We start from the raw sequence: 22,655 nt of genomic DNA, 5'->3' as shown, positions 1-22,655 counted from the left end.
TCATCAACTCGAGTTGACAAATTCTACTGCGTTTAGACTTTTACGCATTTTAGTGCTTTTAAAAGCTGGTTTAGCTAGTTTAACCTTTTGAATGAAAAGAATTATGACTTCATAAATAAAAAATCCAAAATATATAGCAATAAAAATTTCACACTCTTAAGAACTCCAACTTAGCATTTCTTATTTGTCTAATTCTTTAACGCAAATATCCACAAAATTCATGGCACGCCAGGCATATTAACAAATTTACCAGCTTAAATCTTCAATATTTGGTTTGGGTATTTACGGCGTAGTCAAATTTTATGTAAATATAAATTCTCAGTTTGTTGTTTTTGGTATGCAAATATTCTTAAGTTGACAGAAAACATCTGTTGCAAGCTTTGTGTGCGCTTTCATAAAAAAATAATGCTTGTCTGTCTTTCATAACAAAGATTTTTGTTGAATTTTTACTTAGACGAGACAACAAAATGATGTATAAGTCCAAAGTACTCAAATTGTAGTTATTTAGCATATTCTGTGGTAAACATGGAAACGTCACTATTTTGGATTATCGCCAAGTAATAGAAACAAAAATTGTCAAGTAATAGAAAGAAAAAATGCACTAAAGTATTCAGAAAAGTAGAGGTTAATAACCTATCTCGAATGAAAGTATATTTTATTGACATTTGTGAGTTACATTTTTCGCTTCTCTTGCTTAACTCTTCAAAAGCTTTAAGGAGTTATGGTACTTGTACACTTGTAAGTCAGAAAAGTGAAAAATCTTGACAAATAAAAAAGCTTTCCTTACAAAGATAGGATAGTTTGTATGGCAAGGTAGTTTTCTTTTTAATGTACGTACACTTCAGAATGGCTTAAAGTATCGAAATTATTATCAAAAAAATCTTATATCAACGACCATTACCACACAATATATCGAGCAAGGTTGTATGTAAGTTTTAAGTCGATCGATCAACGTTTTCTCTCCGACTCTTAAAAGAGTCTTTCGAAAAAAAAGAGTTTGAAGTGTTGGGTGTCGATTACGCTTAGTTAAGAAATTCTTAGAAATACACTTATAGCTAAAACTATTTGTCTAATCAACTTCAAACTTTCGAAAAATATTTTCAAACCTATGTTCGATATATGTATGTATTTGCAAAACAAATCGATTTTTTTTTAAATTCACAAGGTTAGATAAAACCAAATAAATAATCAAATTAAATCAAATAAATCAAAGTATTTTATTATAAATTATTTTTAAATTCTTTTAACTATTTTCCAAATTATACTTTCAATCATGCCAATATTAATATTAAATTATTAACTGCTACTTGTAAGCATATTTAGCAATAATTTTTGGACCTACCCAATAACTTCACGCCGCTCTTTATCATAAAAACGAAAATTAAAAAGAAAAATTGCTGGATTTACAGCTTTGACAAAAAAGTGACTACATTGTGTATATTGAAAATTGCAGACTGTGGCCACAGAGTATATTTATTCGTCGTTTGCTGATGTTTTATTAAATTCAATAAATATTCTTTTGGTTGACGGTCGAATAATTCAGCGCTGCTGATTTTCCGCGCTATTGGCAGGGTGGCATGCCAAAAGTATTCGAGCAATTTCATTTCGCATGAATTTGCCGCCAGCGCTTGCCGCAACTCGATCAGCTGAAAAAATTGTCAGCGCTGATGGGTTTTTAATAATGCTTTATTGCGACAGCCACTTAAAAAGGGGTATGAGCATATGTTATGTTGTTACAGCGAATTTATTGGCTTGATGGACCACGGCCTAAGGGGAAGTTGGCCAGATTCGATTGAGTTTTTATTTAATTTAAAGTAGGCGTGTAGACTGCACGACTGATGATTCACAACCGTGTCGATACTAAATTAATACAATCATACATATGTATATAGATAGTATATATCAATCTCCACCAAGATTTGCATACACTTTTTTGCCATGTCACTAATTGTTTGTGTTTAATCGTCTGTTATGATTAATGCATTCCATTTAAAGTCAAGAGTATATCACGTATTTTTTATTGAAAATTTGAATGCCGTTTCAGTTATTTATCTGTCAAAAATATCCAGCTAAACAATATACTAAAAATATTGCCGTAAAATAATATTTTTATTTACATAAAAAAATTAAATTAAATAAAAAAATTTCTTGTCAGAAGTGGGATTCGAACCCACGCCCTCAGAGAGGACCAGAACGCTCCGTATGACTCGCATGGCGAGCAAGTTGATTCACTTGAGTCTGGCGCCTTAGACCGCTCGGCCATCCTGACATGTTGTATTCACTCAACCAATGTGCCAACCAGTGCTGAGTACGCGCTTCTAATGTGCTGAGAGTAAGAATAGTGATGATAAAAACAAATGATCAATGTACAGAAAGAGAAAGAGAGCGCAGACGAGCAATAGAAAATGTGTGGAGTGGAAAGAGAATTACAACCACAAACTGCTGATTGAAGCAAAATATTTTAGCTAACGATTTAATTATACACCGAACCATGTGTAAATACTAAAATAGGTAGGCATAAGTAATTGAATAATCTGAGCGGATTATTGTGAGCGACGGCTAATGTAGCAACTAAAATATGAGTATAATAATCGTAAAATAATAAATTTATTTGTTTGTGCCGTTTTACTATAAATTATCATTGTGAGCTTTCATATTCATTATTTTCCAAATAAATTATCTTTGCCTTTAGGTGAATTTCAACAACATTGGATTAGAGATAATTATGCACACTTGTGTGTGCTAGCTTTATTGCCTAAATTTACGATATACAAATTTATTGCCTCCACTTACACTTCAAAGTCTTCGAAGCACTAAAAGTTGCATTTTATCACAATTTCCAGCAATTACACTAATCAATTATAGCAAAGCTTTTGAGCTGCTTATCTAATCACAGCTGGCAGCATCCAATCCAGACATGCATATGTATGTTTGTATGTACATATGTACATATGTATATTGTTCCAAAGCATTGACTTTCTTGTAATGAAATGAATATCTAACGAAACCCACTTGCAATTAAGAAAATTGCACACAATAAAATATGGCAAGAAGAAGCAGCAAAAACAGTAGCTGCAACAGCCACGGAGATACAATGCTGTCTGTGGTAAATGATGAGTAAAATGAGGGCAAACGCCATCTACGGCCGTAAAACAATTTAAAACGAGCGTAATGCTTCGGAGTGGTGCATCGCAAGTGAGCTGGTGCAATTGCCGTTGCAACATCGAATTTAGACGCGCCCCGAATGCCTACAATTTTATCAGATGTTTATACGAGTTGTCGACAAGCTCAAATTAATTACACAACGTTGCGTAAATAACAGAAAAACATGAGTGCCTCACAGTTTGAAGCGAAGTCGAATTTCTGATAGAGACTTAGATAAAATTAAAATTAAGTCATACTACAAGCTCATATATGGTCTGTAATTAAATTCAACCCACGCGGTGGTTGTAAGTATGGAGATATGTTTCACCGAATGAATCAAATAGGTTGTAGAAATCACCCCAAGTAAATATAACTATGAGTTTCTTCAAAATTTGAACTTTTTAAAAAGAACCTGTACAATAGTATTATATAAAGTATTACCCAACTGAAGCTATCCATCTTTCTAGCAATTTGTGGACTCTATCCCAAAAGAATTGCGCCAGCATGGCGGCCAACTATCAATCAAGCCAATTTTTGATACCTTGCTACCGGAACAAATGTTACTCAGAAGGGACAAGTTCTGAGCTATAAGGCGGATGGGTAAAACTTTGCTGCCGCTGTTTCCCAAATAGCTTTAATTTGATCTTGCAGCATGAGGCCGGGCGTTGTCTTGCCTCTGCTCCCACTAAATACAGAGCAATACCTTGGCGTCATGGCTTTGCCGTTGATATGTCAGGTTAGTCAGGTTTCACCTATGATTTTTTGCGTTTAACTCAGCTGGTTTATGTTCGCTATTAAACTTCCACTAAAATACGATGACTTTCGGCTGAGGGCCCGCAAAAATAGTTTTTTGAACACAAAGTTCTATATATTTCAGTGAACAAAATTGTTGTTGGTTACGCTTCAAATGAATAACATATACTGAACAAGACGCCCAATGACAGTAGCTTTCTAAGGCATGTTTAGATTATGGGTACAATGGAATAAGAATCAAGCCATCGCCTGGCATATACTCTATCATTTATGGAATTAAAACTACCGAAAAAGCTTACAGCTTTAAGGCGTTTTCTCTGATTTTGGATTTTGCATATAAAGTCATCGTCAAAGTGGGTCACACTTCTTTGTTTCAGAAAAGCCTGAGTTACACAAATTAATTTACATTAACTCATTAGCCAGATATAAAAACGAGAACACGCAACAGAATATTGCAAAACCTACTGAAGAATGAAAACAATGTATACATTTTCGAAACTGAACATCAACACTGTTTTATCAAAGGCAACATTGTCTGGTATGATATACTGAATTGGCAATAAGATTGCGTTGGCGGTAAAATTAATAACAATAAACCATGTGTGGCTGAGAGCAAAGCAATTGCCTGCAACACTTGTCAGCAGCATTGTTCTATACGGCTTGGATGAGGCTTTTGATACTTTAAGCTGAACTCAGAGTAGCCAAACCGAAGCAGTTGCAGTCTGCTATGCCTGTGGCAGAATGTTGAAATGGAAAACAAGGTAATAACTTGGTTAATATCATCAACAAATCACATGTTTGTGACGCAGTAGGAGTACATAGCCACTCCACTTATTTCATAACCGACTGTAAGTTTGTATGTACTCAAGCACATTGTTTGCAACAACTTACATATTATATTAAGATGCTTTTCCGCCTCAAAGAGCCTTGGCTACATTGTATTATCGTAGCAATTAGTTGGGCTCGGGAACTTGGGGCTGGCTGATAATCGAACTGCCGCACTGAGTGTGATGCAATCCTGATAAGACACAGCACAAAACGTTTTATTGCAATGAAAACAGTTCATTACTGCAACACTTGGCCGTACGTACACGCTTCATACCGTTAGCTGGTGCCACTAACTCTCACCGTTGCACTGCCAAATGAGCTTCGAATTATGGGCGGTAGTGGGCTAATGGATGAGCTAACAAACGAACAAACAAACATAGAAATTATGCATTGTTCGGGAGGCAACGTTGGCTGGCTGCTAGTGGCTGTTGGCTTTTGCAGTGGCAAAGTTTACGTAGTAATTAAGAAAATGACAATTAGTCAAGTGGACGTTTTGTAGACGAAATGAAAGATTAGAAGCTCAGATAGTAATTGCCTGGCCTGAGGATAGGCACACTCTCATACGTAAATGGCAAAGTATACATTTATATTTGTCTAATCTAGCGTAAATGTAGAAAAACGCCGCAGGATAATTTGCGCAATGAAGTAAAAGATTAATAATTATTTGATATAAAGCATAAGCTTACGTCTCGTCACCAGTAATGTTGCTTTTTATAAATGTAGGGTCCTCAACAACATTGTCAAGCATTTCTTTAGCAAACTATATACGAGGTCGTTTTTGCAAAAGATTCCGGTTTTTTAGCACGAGTCCAGTAGTGACATGCATGTCAATTTTAAGCGTATGACTAAAAAATCCAATCAAACATTAAAGTTGAAAAGGTACACAAACAAGTGGACACTTAATGCATTAACCAGACAAAACTCATTTCCGGGCTTCTGATGCTTTAAAGCTTACCTGCTACAAATAATTAAAAATATTTAACTTTCCTTTCAATGTTCAAACTTTTTTTTGGTTTTTGAAGTGACCTAAAACCTTTTGTAAACCAGTTAAAATTAATTATCGTTGTGTGATTCCACCGCTTCATGCGCGCTCTCAAACAACACCTTAGAGCAGTCACGTGACCACACAATAAATGCATTCAAGCATAAACGACAAAGCACCAAATAAATATTTAAAGCAAATATTTACAGTGTGCGCAAGCAGTATTCATACTCAGATATGCAGGACGGGATTGAGTTGCGTGTAAAAAATAAAAAAATGTAAGTAGGAGTTGAGCGCGTTGCAGGAACAGCACGAAAGGCCGCCACTAGAACGCCTCCGTTGCCGCTGCCACCTAAAGCCACTACGATGTGCGTCGATTTATTTGCTTTAATTGAATGTTACCCTACATCTATAGAAGTGGCGGCGCCAGCCAATGGCACTCCTTACGCTCTACTGCCGTTCGCATTTCAGGGAGTTGCTTCATTTAATATTTCTGTTGCATAGTGTGCGTTGGGCTGTGTGAACATGTGCCTGAGTACTCGGCCAAGTGGCACAAGTGTTTCGATTTTGCACACATTCCACGCCGCTTATCCGCCCGCCTTTCTGTAAATAACCTTTTCCCCAATGTTTTCCGTGTTTTTTTTCTTTTTTTTTACATTTGGGCCGCCTGCTTACAAGTACTTGATATCCTTTTTGTGTTTTGAGGACTCTTCGTTTTTTGTTTCTTTGCGTTTTATGCCATGCACTTGTACATGATTATATGATTTTTTCGTGCTAGCCTTGCTCTTCATTTGGCGCGCCGACTGCGTGTGCATGTGTATGTGCGCGAAAATACCAGTGTTTATGCACGTACAATATTGTGTATGTATTAGTTGAAGGACCGCATACATACCACTAACAAATGATGTGTTTGAATTTGCTCACAGCAGTGACACTACAGCAACAACAGCAGCCACACTTCAAGGATCGACTAAATGAAACCAGAACAAGAAGCCTTGGCTGTCACGAATATTGTGTTGTTGTTGTTAGTGTAGCCAGTATGGGACGTGTAGCATGTGTGGCAAGGATAATCGCTTGTGTACTTACCAGTTAGCTTACATGGTAATTTAACAATTTAAGCAGCGCTAATACCTCGTGCGAGGGGAAAGCGTGCACTGGCATTGCTTTCAAATCGTAAAACTACTCAACTGTTAAAAATGTGAGAATGGCAATTGGAAATGCCATAAAATTTGACAGTGCAATTGGTTTTTGGCAATGCTGCAAAAGCTGATCAACGCTCCCTCCACTGGTTAATATAATAGACCATACCAAATTTGAACCTTGATAAACGAATTGAGAAATTTTAGAATGAGGAATGGTTTTAACCCTTTTTAAGTATAATATTTTCTTTACATTAAGCAAATGGAAGGGTCTCAGCTGCGGGGTTATGTAATTGCCTCACTTTAAAATACAGTAATAGTAGAAAACACAGTAATCGTAAAGGAGAAACAATAATGCTAGTGTTATGTTTATATCAAGCGTTGCCATCTGCCGTAGAATTTCCACCCAACATTATTTAATAAAGCTTTGTGTGGAAAATTTTACGGCATTCAGCGACAAAAGTTCCAGCTTACAAACTTTATTTGCAGCAGTAGTCAATATCCTCAAGGTAAAAACAAAGCGACACAGCAACCAACGAAGGCAAGAGTGTTGGCGGAGCGGCTAGTAAGCGAAGCACTTCTCCAACAGCGAACGCTACGAACAACCAACAAGCGCAGAAAGCGAGAGTTTCCAGGTGAGCATAAGGAAATCATGAAAAAGTAAAGGTACTTCCGGCACCGGAAGTGACAGGTGAGTTAGCGCGCAAGCATCTCTAAAAGTAACGCAAAAGTTTATGAGCAAACGCAGGCTGAAACAAGAGGCATGAGTATGCAGTGAAGAAAGGGTGCAAGTGGCAATCGGAAACTTATGTAAGTAAGAGCTTGCTTGCGCACTTGCGACAGCACAGATTGTCTTGAATTATGTCGCAGCAACGTGCGCAATGTTAAATTAATAAAATTACAGTCACAAGCGAAAGCACACGCGCCGTAACATACATACATACACACATACCTATATGCATGCGAAGTTGTAAAAATGAAAATGATTCAGGCGATGTCGCAAAGTTTTGCGCTCAGTGTGGCAATGCGGAAAATGTAACTGGTTAACCGTTGCGAGCAGGTTTCAGAATGAGGTGTGCGTCTGCGGGCTGCTGCGCACAGCTGGTGCGTCGAAACTTTTGCCAGGAGCCGACGCTGCATGGGAAGCCAAATAGCGACAGAGATTAGGTAGTCTAAGTAGCCGTTGAAGTCCGTAAAGTGTCAGTGCTTAAGGAGTTTGTGCACAAAGAAACTTTGACTTAAGAGATATATGTGAGGCGAGACGTATGGACTTGGAAGTGTGTGTGTGTGCGTGATTTGAGCATTTTTGCAATTTTAATAACAAACGCAGCAAAGCTGTGCTAACAAACTTTAATTAAGCTTCAGCTTGGCATGGAAATGTCTGAATTATGGAAAGCCATATTACGGCGGATTATGAACGTTATGTGCACATAAAAGCGTTTAAGATAAATTATTTAAAAAACGAAAATTGTAAAAAGTAGTATTGCAAATGATATAATATAAGTTCTTAAAAGGGTATTTGTTGATGTAATATACCATATCAAATTTGAACTGCACCCGTTGAAAAAAATTGCCAAGAAAGAATCAGCAAACAATGCTGCCCAAGTGTTTTGGGGAGTCTTCTTTATCACGAAGATAACTATTTGAGAGGCATATAGCATTCCGTGAAGGTCGTGAAGTCATCGAAAACTTGCCTCATGCAAATCGTCCAACTCGATTAATGACGATGACAGCTAAAAAGTTAAAGAAACAGTTCTTAAAAACCCCATAGGCTTAAGAGGGTATTCTAGTCTAGAAATTTGAAAAAATCTGAATTTTTTTCATGATTTAATAGCTTAAATATCAAAAATATCTCCTTAAAAGGAAGTTTTAAAATTCAAAATATTTCCGCAATTATAGCGGTTTTAGTGCCGTAGCAACTGGACCAGTTTGAGTTGTGGGCGAAACTTAAAACGCATTTTTCTCGAAATGAATATTTTTGACGCGGTTGCCATGATATCACAAGATAACGACATTCGTACTAATCAATAATCCATCGTTGCTTTATTTTTCAGAGATCACAAGGGTAGAAATCATGACGACGAGTAAAAACCCTTTTTTTCTCTTCTACTTCAAGGATGCATAACTCAATGAAAAAATATTTTTTTGTTTTTGGAATTAATTTTGTGTAATCTTCACATATAAATAAACAAATGATAAAAAAATGGATACTAAAAATATCAAATGGTTTTTTTAGCCAAAAGAACGCTCGAAATTCGGCCTCTGAACTAGAATACCCCCTTACGAGAAATAGCAGAGGATCTCAAAATTTTTATTGATCGATGCAACACATTTTGGTTAATGTTTTGGGTATGAAGCTATGCTTGAAATATCTTAATCTTTTGCAAAAACGAAGTTGAGTAGAGATCGCAAAGTAGATGTTTGACTATGTAGCTGAGGATCCCATATTCATCAAACGCATTATTGCTGGTGGTCAAAACTATCCAACAAGGTAGCGAATGTCATACTAAAAATGAACCGAAGCCGAAAAAACGACGTCAAAGTCGGTCAAAAATGAAGCTGATCTTTAACGTATTTTTGATTACAGTGGTGTGGTTCACAATATTTTCGTTCAACATTTTATTAGCTTTATGCGACTTTTTCTGTTTTCGAAACTAAAATATTCGAGGAACGCGAGTCCATTTTAGCTATAAAAAGTCATTCACGGAAGGTACTGCAGGCAATGCTTGCCGAGGCTTATGAAAAGTGTTTGAAAAACTGACTTAGCGTTGGCTTTAAACGAGACGATTTTGAAGGCGATAATAAAGATTTATAATAAAATACGTGACAATTTATTTTGTGAGTGCAGGTCAAATGTGGTATATATTTTAACACTTTTGTTAGAGCACAAATATAGGTATTAAACGAATATTGCTGATTGAACTCTGTGAGGCAACAAAAAAAGCAGAAATATGCAGATATGTAGACAAGCATCTATCAGTGATATTGATTTGACCCATTTCACTCCAGCGACAATGCCGTGAATACAAATTTACAGTTTTGCTATAAACCTACAAATTTTCTGCTAATCATACTTGACCACCAAGCTGTCATGCACAAACCCGTCTTAATATGTGCCATCATTATATGGAGTGATGTGCACATATAATTCAAATAAAAATCTCGCCTGAATCTGTCAGCTACACGTTTTAGCACAAATTGAAAAGTTAGTTATGGGCATTAAAACGGTAATGAAACCGCAAATATGCAACAGACCGCAAATGAACGGAAGACCAATATGAAAAAAGCACAAATGGAAATATAATAACAATTGAAGAAAAACTTGAAAAATGCTCGTGCGGTAGGAAGTGGAAAAATTGAGTTGTGCAAAAAAAAAAAACAGAAAACAATAATAGTAAAAATCATATAAAATAAAAATCTGTAGGCTAGCGGCCACTCAGTCAGTGAATAAAAGACCGGTGAAACCAAAAAGCTGGCCAATCTGAATGATACCACACAAACATACATATGTACATATGTAGTTAGTAGATGAATAACTGAGAAGAGCCCGCCAGACAAGTAGGCAGTCGGTAGCAGACACACACTAAGTCACAAACGACGTGTGCACATAAAGACAGGCGCCAGTATCTTTCTACATGTGTACTTGTATATAGGAATGACTAAGGCCTCGGCTATAACAGCGCTTGCAAGCTTTGCGCGCCCATTCAGGTGTCAATGAACGAGTTTGAAAAAAAATGCAATAAAATTTATTAAACTAAAAATAGTAAAATACATTAAAGCAGAGGTAGGAGCAGAGAGAAATTAAGTTGCGATAGGCGAACAGGTACAAAGATGGACTTAGATAACAAATAATAACAAATTTGAGCAAAAAGCACAGCGAAAATTAAACGATTTCCAACAGTAAAAATATGTGTGAGCACATTTATATATATATACATACATACTATATGTATACCGATGTAGATATACGCTGACTTTTCGTAAATTTGTAATCGAATCGCATATTGAATTTAGCGTAAATAAAGGCGTGAATATTGTAAAAAATACAGCGCTCGAAATAAGTTTGGTATATGAGCTGCGCGTTGATTTGTGATACCTCCACGCTGAAATGCGTAACTATTTGGAGTGCTGGTCTCGGATGTGTAACCAAACGCATTTTTCAGATACCGTTCCGCGTTGCTGAATATGTGGTGAATCATTGGAGCGCAACTGGTATGCTGAGCACGAGCATAGGTACATGTAGATAAAGCATTATTTGCTGTGAGTTAATGCAATTTATGCAATTGTATTTTCCATATATTTTTTTCTGTGGTTTGACTAAACTTATTTTGCTTTAGAGCTATAATTTGTATGCCCTGAACAGGGTATATTAAGTTTACCACAAAGTTGGTTACACATAGAAGGAAACGTCAGAGATCCTATAAAATATATGTATACATAAATGATCAGCGTGACGAGCTGAGTTGATTTCCCTCAGTTTTTGACACATCCTTTTCTTCCTAAGAAGCTGCGCTTTTGTCCGAACTGCTCATATTCGACCCCTATAAGATATAGCTGTCATAGAAACTGAACGATCAAAATCACGATAATGATATTTTTATAGCTTTTTATGCTATAAGAAATGCCCCTGTGAAGGGTATTATAGCTTCGGTGCAGCCAAAGTTTACGTCTTTTTGTTTTTCCTTTAATTAATGCGATTTCTTTTTATGTGGTAATAATTTATGTATTTTGTTTTTGTTATCTTTAATTTTATAAATTTTAAAGTGCAATTGATATACAAATATGCTAATTAAATAAAAAAAATTTTTTTTTAATAATAATAGTATTTGTTGTTTATTTTTAAACAAATAATTACACACTTATTTACTTTGACAAACACTACGCGCCACACATCACTTGTTTACATTAATATGCAACTTCTGCGTCTATTGTCCGCTCGTAGAGCAACAACACTTTCAGCACACTCAACTTGGCACAGGCTGAAATAAAAATAGCAAAAAGCGCTCCAAAACAACAGGCCGCTGCTATAAAAAACAAACCCAAAGTATTGCAATAGGCATAATAAACATGAAACGCTGGAAAATTGTTGCAATAACAACAACTGCGAATAAGCAAATGTCAAAAACGTCAACACAGCTACGTTATGTGGCATGATTAATGTGGGGCACGGACGATTTTCTTGTGCGAAATGCTACAACTCACTCAACAACTCAATTGTTTAGTGCTGCTCCACTTGCCAAAGAAGAGCACTCAGCAGCAATTTGCTATATGAATTTCTATTTGTGCTAAAGCAATAACTGCAGGCTATGAAAATGTTCTAGTTAAATACGGTTGTCTGCATAAAGTTAACGCAAATTGCTAATACTCAACAATTATTTTGAATAAAAATAAATTTAAAATATTAATTAATAAAAAAAAACAAAAAAAAATAACTATCGCCCGAGCAGGGACTTGAACCCTGGACCCTTGGATTAAAAGTCCAATGCTCTACCGACTGAGCTACCCGGGCACATATTTTCACACTGTCAAAGTGATCATAACACAGCAAGCGTTTATTTTCTGTGAAACGAACACACACACACACTTACAAGCTCCTCATACGCTTTACATACGTTTTTCTTGTTGCAAAGAGGATCTAACCAGAACAAAACTCTTTAAAGTTTAATGCCATGTTTTTAAGGTAACCACGTGAAGAGGATTTATGCGCACACTGCTGTTAGCTGGAGCATGAGTTAAAGCGCTTTCACAGGTACTATAAAACCTTCGTTTAGAATTATTTACTTAGCTTAAATTGAAGAAATAGTTGACGGAGATATATAAGTATATATTATATTTTTCATAAGTTCTTTTAGAACTTTTATAAATAGATTATAAGTTTCAAATAATATAAGTATATACCCATATACGATTTCTTCCAGCACTAAAAGCTTTTACTGTTGAATTTAGTTATTTTCTTGAACAATTTTTATTTTAATTTTTTTTTTTAATTTTTACAATCCATGATTCTTTAAGTATCTGATATATGTTTTTTCGTGTTCACTTTCTTGCAGCAGACTTAAGGCAACATATCATTAAATTTTATCTACCTATTATTATGCTGTTATGTCTGTATGTATGCTTGCAAATAGCAAATAATGTCGCTGGGGCGCGTGGTGGACACAAGTGATGAAAGAGAGCAACAAACTGAAATAGATAGAGATCAACGCTCCAAATCTGCTCCAGTTTTGTCGCTGGCGCTTTGCAAAGTTGGCTTTTGTGCTCGGTTGCACTGTCAAGTGACATGCAACATCTGCAATGTTAACGATGACATTGTTGTTTATTAAAATTTTTTTACATACATACATACACATGTATATTTATTTGTTGCCGTTTTTGATGCCTCTATTATTGCTTTTATTGTTGAGGGTAAAATGGGCAGGAAGATTTGTTGAGTACTAGAGGTTTATGGTCACAAACATGTAAGTATGTATGAAAGCATGTGTGTGTATGTAAATATTTGTGTGAACTCGCTCTACCAAAAACAAATGGATACGGCGATGTTGTGCTACCCTCATAACTCCATCACTTTGTCGTTGTTGTTGTTTTGCTTTTAGTTGCTATTTGCTGCATATTTTGCCTCTTTACAGTGCCAACGATACACTCCTTGACTCAGTCACATGGTAGTAACATATTTACATATGTATGTATGTATGTGTATGGTGCTGCTGACGACGAGCGGTGGTGCGCTGCCACACAGTTGCAAAAATTCCCGCTTGGCAAGGTGCCATGAAATTCAAATCAGCCATCTTTTGCATTTATTTATTTTTGTTACATGCATTTTTAGACATGCTGTGTGTTTATATCTCTGTAGCTGTTTATTATTGCTGCAGCTCACTTTTATTTGTATTATTTGCATTGAAAATTTTCAAAATACTCAACTGTCGCATTTATTTACTTTGATTGAAAGGTAGACCGTCTGTCGGCAGTCAGCGTAACGCAAATTTCAGCTAAGTGGTAACGCTATTTGCAGAATTTTGATATTGATAAAACGATAGTGAACCCTTGAAGGAGATTTAAGTAACTAGAACTTATAATTTCTTCAAGAGTTTTGAATGTAAAACTTCAAATACTGGTTCGTTTATTATCAGCGCTTTTTTTCAGAGAGAATACTAACTTTAAGCAGTTTAAGGGGCACGCGGTGTTAAAGGATTTAAAAAAGAAGACTACTGCAACAATTGCTATGAAATTCTAAGGATATACATACTAATACTGAATAAAAAATTAAATATTTTTCGAGCTAATAAAGGTTCTTCACTGCTGCAGTAGTTCCGGCCTTCTCCGTCAATGAACCCTAAAAATATCTCTAATATAAAATATTGTCCATAAAATAACCTATGGTAAAAAAGGGACAAATTGGCGGCAATTTGGAAAAGTTAAATTTTACCCAAAATTTTTTCTGCCAAAATTAGATTTTTGATGAAATAAAAATAGGGATGAATCATGGTATGGAGAACTAATTACATTTACAAAACATGCAAAAAAAAAATTGATAGTGTGCGGATTTTTTCTTTTCGAGTACTCACTGCAGTGAAAAAGTGTAGTAATCTACAGAAGAAAAACTCGTTTAAAAATAAGAAAAACCGTTAAGTTCGGTTGCACCGAAGCTATAATACCCTTCACAAATAGAAAGGCTTCTTAGAAGAACTTTATTGCGATCGTTTAGTTAATATGACAGCTATATGCTATAGTCATCTGATCTATACAACTTCTTCGGAGATTGCATTATTGCCTTAAATAATACTCAATGTCAAATTTCGTGCAGAGAACTCGTCAAATCAGAGTTTCCCTTTCAAGCACTTGCATCCGATTGTTCAGTTTGTATGGCAGCTATATGCTATAGTGGTCCGATATCGGCTGTTCTGACAAATGAGCAGCTTCTTTGTGAGAAAAGGACAGGTACAAATTTCCAGATCGATAGCTAATAAAATCGATTAAAAACTGAAGGGCTAGTTTGTAAAAGTTTGTTTGCTAAATCCACTCAGCTCATCATGCTGATAATTTTTGTGTATATTTTATAGGGTCTCCGACGTTTCTTTCTGGGTGTTACAAACTTCGTAGCAAACTTAATATACCCTGTTCAGGGTATAATAAACTGATTGAATTGACTAAACTGAGCAGCTACATTTTATCAGGCTGTAACTGAAAATATATTTTTGATACCGGTTCAAAATTTTATGAACATATTTTCGGAGTTATAGACTATCGGTATATGCAAAAATAAAATAATGCTTTTGATAGATGACTTTTAACCGAATTTTTAAGATCAAATGCTGTGTTACTAAAGTAATTCAATGAAAGTAAATAAATTGTATAACAATAATTGAAGGAGTATCTCTATAGTATTACGAAATTTTATTTTCCAATTTTCCTTTATTTTCCACGCTGTTTATTTCTAAAACTGTTTTCGTAATTTTTGGATGCACGCGAGGTTAAAAATAAATATATTGCATAGCAAATAAGTCTATTGCAACGGCGCGCTAGTCACGCCAGACAAGGCAAAAAATAATTACAAACATATGTATGTGCATCTTTTTTCTTTCTTTTTTTAACCGAAATGTCGAAACTAGTAAAATTAGTATGGACTTGTGTGCAGACATGTGTAAAAACCGTAAGAGTAAATGGGTCAACAATTTGCGTTAGCTTAAAATTCATATTTACACAACCGAAAATTTATTAAACAAAACACCAGACAGATTTCATGAACTGTCAAAAATGTTTGTTTTTCGCTTCGCATTTGTCTATTCATTAAGTATTTGTATTTGTGGGCATCACACATGCCGTCTGAGTCAGCCGAATTTTTACTAGCTGCACAAAATAAACATTGTAAAACTACTATAAAACGGAATAGGAACTGAAATGCCCGCAAAACGCACAAATTTGAATATTTGCCAACAAACTTCGAAAACATTTTATTTGTGTTTTCTTTTATTATTCATTATTTGTGCGCATAAAAATATGCATAAATAGAGAAGCGCCTGAAAAAAGCAAGTGTCTGGTTGCAGACGCCGGTTCGCGGAAATGTCAACAAAGTGTAATTTTCAAAAACAAAATATAAAGATGGAGTAAACAAACGATACAACAACAAAACGCTTCTCCTGGTCACACAAAAATTTCCGATATTATGACTAAAGTATTTAAAAAAGCATAACCCTGCCCTTATAATTTTATACAAAACGAGTATTTTAGTCTCTAAATTTTTATAAAGTGGGGTCCGAAGAAGAAAAGAGATTTAAATTTCATGATTTTGTATTCCTGAGTTTTGGAAGATGATTTGTCTCACTCTTTAAACCTTCATGTCTCGAGTCAACACACCCTTTTCGATCACTCTACTCGTTTTCGAGATTATGTAGGAAACATGGCAAAGCAAATGTTTCAATTTAGCGTTCCGAGCATCTGCCTCTAGCCATTTTACTGAATATTTATGCTCTGAACAGGATATATTAAGTTTACCACGAAGTAACACACAGTTGGAAACGTTGGAAACCTAATTTTAGCCATGTCCGTCTGTATATATGCGAACTAGTGTCTCAATTTTTGAGATATCAGTCTGAAATTTTGCACACAGCCTTTTCTCCCTAAGAAGCAGCTAATTTGTCGGAACTACCGATATCTCTCCCCGTACTCTCCAAACATTATATGTAGATCGGACCACTATAGCATATAGTTAGCATACAAACTAACCGATCAAAGTCAAGGTAGAGATATTTATATACCCTTTTATGCTATGAAAAAATGCACATGGGAAGGGTATAATGGCTTCGGTGCAACAGAAGTTAACGTTTTTACCTGTTTTTTTATTTATTGAATTCAAACTGATTGTTTGACAACATATATTGGGGTAACTGTAAATATTACTTTTTTAATCTACCTTTTTTAAGCTGCGACTTCGGTACAACCTTTCTGACAAATATCAATCAAAGTGTAAATAATAACGCAACGCTCCAATTTCGCTGACAGTGTACTTTAAAGCACTTAAAATCACCTTTGAATTTTTAATACTTCAGCATTCGTGCCAGGGTGAAAAGGGGTTAAAAGCGGCGATAAAATTTTATGCAAATTCGTAAATGTGCTGAACATCAAAGTGCAGCAAATTTTCACGCCGCGTTGGGCTGCTTAAGTTTGCCGGTTAGACAGGCGCGCAAGCAAGTAGGTTGGCTGGCAGGAAGCGCGTTAAACACCGAGTTTGGTTAAGGCATGTTCGTACAAGGAAGCCTACACTTAGGCGCTGCACTACTTGTAAATTACATTTGCATATTAAATTATGCGCGAAATGATGTTGAACATCGGCTGTCTGCAATAGGCCTTTAATGCGTGATTTCGCAACGCCCCCCACAGCTCGCACTTTCGCTGGATTTAAGAAATTGTCATTTGCGCGCTACAAAGATGATTGCTCGTTGGCAATCACTTTAGACGAAACTTCGCTTCTTATTAACCCTTGCTCACCAGAGTTCGTATAAAACGCTCGCAGTCAATATGCGCAACTAAATTTGTGCTTATTTACCGCGCCTAACAGTATGTATAAACGTAAAACCAAGTGTATATGTGAGCAAGCAAATGTCAATTCAAATAAGAGCTCCAATCACTCATACCCGTTACGCGGGTCCCGACGCCAAAGCTGTCATTACGTAATGCGCATATGTGCCCAAGACCTGGGGGTGATATGAAAGGGTTGGGGCCGCCGCAATCTCTTTACTGTAGCAAACAACAGTAAACATCAGCGTAAGCGAAGGAGCTTTGGTGTTGGCCTTGATGGTAGTGGCGTGAATGTCGGGGTACGGGTGCTGATTTTGCCTACATTTGGGCGCATAATGGCGGCCACATCAATGCATACAACAATAGCAAAGGACTGTGCCACATGCGCTACAATTACTATCACTGACAATGACATCGTCAAACAAATGATCCACCACCTCCTTCTGATGTGCCAGCGCCAACAAACGCAGCAAATACAAAAACAATAGCAAAGTGGCGAGTGGCGCAGCGCAGCGCGTAACTAACCCAATGCAAACAATTGTACTTCCGGCCACAGTCAATTATGTCGTTTGATTGTTTTGAGTACAAACACAAACACATGCATACATAAACGCCACATGCTACATGCCACATGACACAGGTTTAAATAAGTAACATTTATAATGCGTTGTAAGCGGTGTGTCTGCCAAGACAGCGGCGAGTGGTTGGGTGTTTTTAAGTGCAGTCTGTGGCGGTTTATATACATACGTACATACACAAACGGTTACATATAGAAAAGCGTCCAATACAAAGCACGAGGAGAAATGCTTTGCAATAGACACATGAGTGCTCATGATAAATGATCCCTGCGTAGAATACTTTTAGGCGCAGAATAGCGGTCGCCACAGTTTTGTTTTGGTAAAAAGAAGGACGTTGTGTTTTTTTTTTTGTTACAAATTAGCTTCTACAAATGTGAACTCATAATTACGAAGAAATAAAATACAGAAATTTACGTGAAAGCGTTAATTTGAAATATTCTCACAAGTCGATTCGGAAAACAGATTCGAAGATATAAGCGTATTTGTAAGATTTATTTAAGTTAGTAATCGACTCCCCAAAACTTTAAACGCATTTTTCTTGAAACACCGACCATAAATGTGAGGAAAATTTCTGCAAAGCGGTTGGACCGACCAATTTTCGCATGACCTTCTTAGTTATATTTGTCAGGGTCAGGTGTGATCGAAGGAAACATATTTTTGACAATAATACTAATAATTTTAAGCTGCTCTTAACTATACTTTTTTTCACAAAATTAACAAATTTTTTTTTGCGAAGCCGCCATTTTTTCAGAAATCAAAATTTTGACTAGTCCATCGATCATTGCCTGTATTATTGTAATAATAAATTGTTTTGGTTTGTGGATTTGAGATAATTTAAGTAGAAACATCGTTTTCACCGCCATACCGTTTTTCGTAGGTCTTCCTGGAGATCAACTACAGAATCAAAGGAAAGGCAAATAGAATCGCGGTTTATTAAAATACATTAAACTCTGTAAATGTATATTATTTATATTTATTTATTAATTTATCTTTTTTTCCAACTTGCAAGTGGATAATATCTCTCAATTAGTTTTATTCTCATCACAATTAAGATACGCTCTGGTATTCTTATCTAACCAAATCCAATTGTACAATATAATATCATTTAGCCAGCTTTAAGCTGTAACTTAATATCAAGTCAAAGGCTCTATACGAGACAAATATTCAAAGAATTTTCATGCTTTAGTATTCAATGTGTCACTTCGCCTTGTTTTCCACAAAGCAATCACAAATGTCGAAATACCGATATTTCTCAAACGCTCCCTTAAAGTGAATGTATCAATTCAAATTAATTTGCCACACCAAAACACCAACAATAATCTAAGCAGCGACAACAAATTCACTTCAATTTATTTGTGTAATTAAATGAAGTTGTAATGGCAAAGAATCGATATGCCAGGGGTCGTAAATCAATGTGTACAAAACTTTACGAGTTCGTTTGGGCTTTTTTGGTTGTTGTAGCTACAACAAATTAAATGCATGCTTTACAATATTTAGATTGCAATTTAATTAATAAAGACAGGGCACACAGGCAAAAATTCAGACTGACTGGCAGACAGTCGGCAAGCCAGACCACAAACAACAACTATGCAAGGCGAATTATCCACACCCCTTCGGCCGTGCATGCGACAATGCAAATTCAATTAATCACAGCTTGGGCAGCGAAAACTTCACCGTGTGCGGGGAGTGTCGGCGCTTAAAAGCAAGCAGCACGCACCGCGCAGCGCCGACATTCTTACATTTGTGCCAACGCGTTTCCGCGAGGTAATTCCACTTGTAAGCCAACGTCCTTTCTGTGTCGTATTTTGTTTTTCTTCTTCTTTGTTGCCCCTTTCATTTGTTATTTGTTCGTGAGCAACGAAAGCACTTATATTGGAGAGTAATTTGTATTTAGTAGTGCAGTGCGCCTAAAAGCATGTTACTACACACACACACTACCACACGCGCTTCAACATGCTAAACAAAACAAATGAATACAAGTGCAAGTGGAAGGCTCGCAGCGTTAGCAAAAGGAGTGCGCAACAAAAGCAAGGTAGACCGAGCAAGCAAGGACATACGACATGCACGAGCATGTTGGAGCACTTTGGCAGTGTGGCAGGCATGCGGCGCATGTGTGTGTGGGTGTGCAAGTGTTGAGTGCGAACAAGAAAAATGGCATAAAATTTATTAAACTCTTACGTTTGTTTGCTAAACCGAGTGCCTGCTCCACGTAGCGCTTGTAGTGTAGCATAAAAGGGGGAAGCATATGCCAGTGTGTGTCTGTGTATGTGTGAGTGCTTAAGGCGAGCAACAGCTAAAACTGCGTATTGCATATTTTTTGCCGAGCACCACTGCTATTGAGGTTATGTTTATAGTCGATATTTCATTTAATATGCGCCGTAAATTGCAGTAAAGATAAATGCTTCAAGGTGGAGTGAGTGCATCGTGTTGATAGAGATTTAAGTGGTAAAAATGGCGTGGCGCAACAAAGGTTGGGATCAGGGTTACTCAAATGGAATAACAAAGTTATATAAATTGCGAGAATACTCTAGACACTTAGAGGCACTTAAGCGTAAAAGTAAAGGATGGAATTAGCTTGCAAGTGATATTTTATTATAAACATGCTATTTGAAACCCGTTTACGGCGAAAAAGCGCCGCAGTAATAGAGTTACTTCGGATAACCAGAACTTTCTTTGTTAAGCAAAGTTGCTAATTCGATTTATTAATCAATTAGTCTTTATTGCAGCAGCTTATATCATACATACGTGAGGGCTTAACTAAATATGTACTTTAAATGCTAATTTCTTTTCTAAATAAACAGAGAGATACTTCTTTAAAGATATTTCGCATATTACTGGACAATATCAATGCAATACGGCGGAGGATCACACACTTTTTTGTGAAGCCAGACAATGCCTGTAGTTAGAAATCAGCTATTAACAAAGCGCTTTGAACCTATCGCATGTCTGCGTAGGCGCTTTATTTCTACTTCAGCTTTTTCATCTGGATTTTTAAGAGTATGAGACCTGAAGTGTTTTAGCCTTGATTTGGCAAAAGCGGGACATTGGAGAAGGAATGTTCTATTTTATCTTCATCCAAACAGCTTATGCTACTGATCGGACATTGAACTCTTACAACCAATGAAAGGTGGACTTTGCTGACGGCGCAGAGCTCATTAGACCTCTTACGACTCTTTACTAGAAGGACCTTGCGACTAATAGAAGTTAAACACCACTTGCTGCGCAGGTCTAAGACCCAACGATCCAGTAGTGAACCGCAGGAAGCCAACGGAGTTCCTACTCGTTCCCATATCGCAGATAGTAAGGCTGAATTAGCTGACTAAGTAAGCTCAACAACCTTGCAGTTTCCTTCAATACCTTTGTGGTTAGGCTTTCATACCTCTCTCTCTGGAAAGAAACCACTCTAAAGGATATTGCGCTCCGGAGCAGTACATCTGCTGGGCTAAACTCGTGCTAGGCTCGGTGACCTGGTAATCCAAGTATATTGGAATCAAATCAAATAATGCCATAGCAACTTATGTTTGGTCTGCGGTAATAGAAACAGTTAATTTAACGCTCTCAAATGAATTTCCACTATAAATAGCCACCATTGAATACAACTAAAACCTGGCATATTTTAAGGCGATTTGGCAAAACCACAGCTAATATGTACGTACGCTGGATAATCAATAGCATACATCCAGGAGCATAACCATTGCATTACGTAAGCCGATAGACCACATGTTAATCTGACTAACAAACAATAAATGGAAAATTACAGCAAGTAGGAGGCAAATAGTCAAGGAAGGAAGTACCAAAAGTTACATCTAAAAATACACATTGTTTACTACATGAAATCCTTGCATTTATATCCTGCATTTACAACCCGATAAATGTGAGTAAATAACAAAAATATAGCTGCAATATGTTGAAAATCCCACAAACAAACTGCAGTATTTAAGTGTTCGGTATACCTGCAGTGCCAGCCACAGTTCGCCAATGTACAACAACAAATACTTACAACAACCAGAGAGATTGCTAGAAGCGGTTCAGCAAATGTAATTGCTGAGTTGTCACCAGCAACTAATTTGCAATGGAAAATTAAACTAGTTAGAAATGTCATTACCTTACAACAAAAACTGAATTACTTATTAAAGTGTTCCCTATTTTGAGATTATGTGAAAACAGCGCAACTACTTATTGTTAAAAATATTATGACGCTGATACATTTTTAACCAAGACATGATAACGGAATATTACGTAGGACATCGCCATAAAAATATACCTTGCTTGCTTGAGGTCAGCACCAAACCGCTGTGTTAGGGTTAGAATTCGTAAAGTAGTTTCAGAATAGTCCATTTCACCGGAAGGTACAAACATAACCCAGCTCATATAAGTGGATACCTTACATACAAAGCGCAGTTGCTATATTTGACCACCGGCAGTCACTTGCCTTTTGGCTCCACTTGTACAATCGAATCAGCGAAGTAACCAACTAAATCACGAATCATGACAGTACCAACAGCCACCAGACGCAGTTGCTTAAGCAGAGCAACGGAAGTACTATGAGCTCATTTTATTTACCAAAACAATGTAAAGTGTGTGTGCATTTCGTTACACCAGTAGTGGCCGGTCGTTGAATGGTGTACGAAATGTAAAACAAATTGCGACAAAATGTGCACGACAAGCGTAGCGAATCTACTGGACACTGAGAACAATCAGATGTGGGTTGACTAGTAC

General features: G+C 36.5%; 1 protein-coding gene and 2 non-coding genes across 3 annotated transcripts in view; all 3 read right to left on the bottom strand.

Annotated features, from left to right (window-relative positions):
* Positions 1-22,655, bottom strand: part of CenG1A (Centaurin gamma 1A) — a 219,619-nt gene that overhangs the window by 140,214 nt on the left and 56,750 nt on the right. The gene's annotated exons all lie outside the window — the stretch shown is intronic.
* On the bottom strand, positions 2,150-2,269 carry TRNAL-CAA (transfer RNA leucine (anticodon CAA)). The gene is made up of 2 exons: positions 2,232-2,269; positions 2,150-2,194 (listed from the first exon to the last, which is right to left on the bottom strand). It is a non-coding gene; the product is annotated as a tRNA-Leu (tRNA).
* On the bottom strand, positions 12,283-12,355 carry TRNAK-UUU (transfer RNA lysine (anticodon UUU)). The gene has a single exon. It is a non-coding gene; the product is annotated as a tRNA-Lys (tRNA).

Source organism: Bactrocera oleae, chromosome 3, assembly GCF_042242935.1.
Source record: "Bactrocera oleae isolate idBacOlea1 chromosome 3, idBacOlea1, whole genome shotgun sequence".
Taxonomy (NCBI): Eukaryota; Metazoa; Arthropoda; class Insecta; order Diptera; family Tephritidae; genus Bactrocera; species Bactrocera oleae.
Note: the sequence above shows the minus strand (reverse complement) of the source record. Positions and strands in the feature narration are given on the sequence as shown.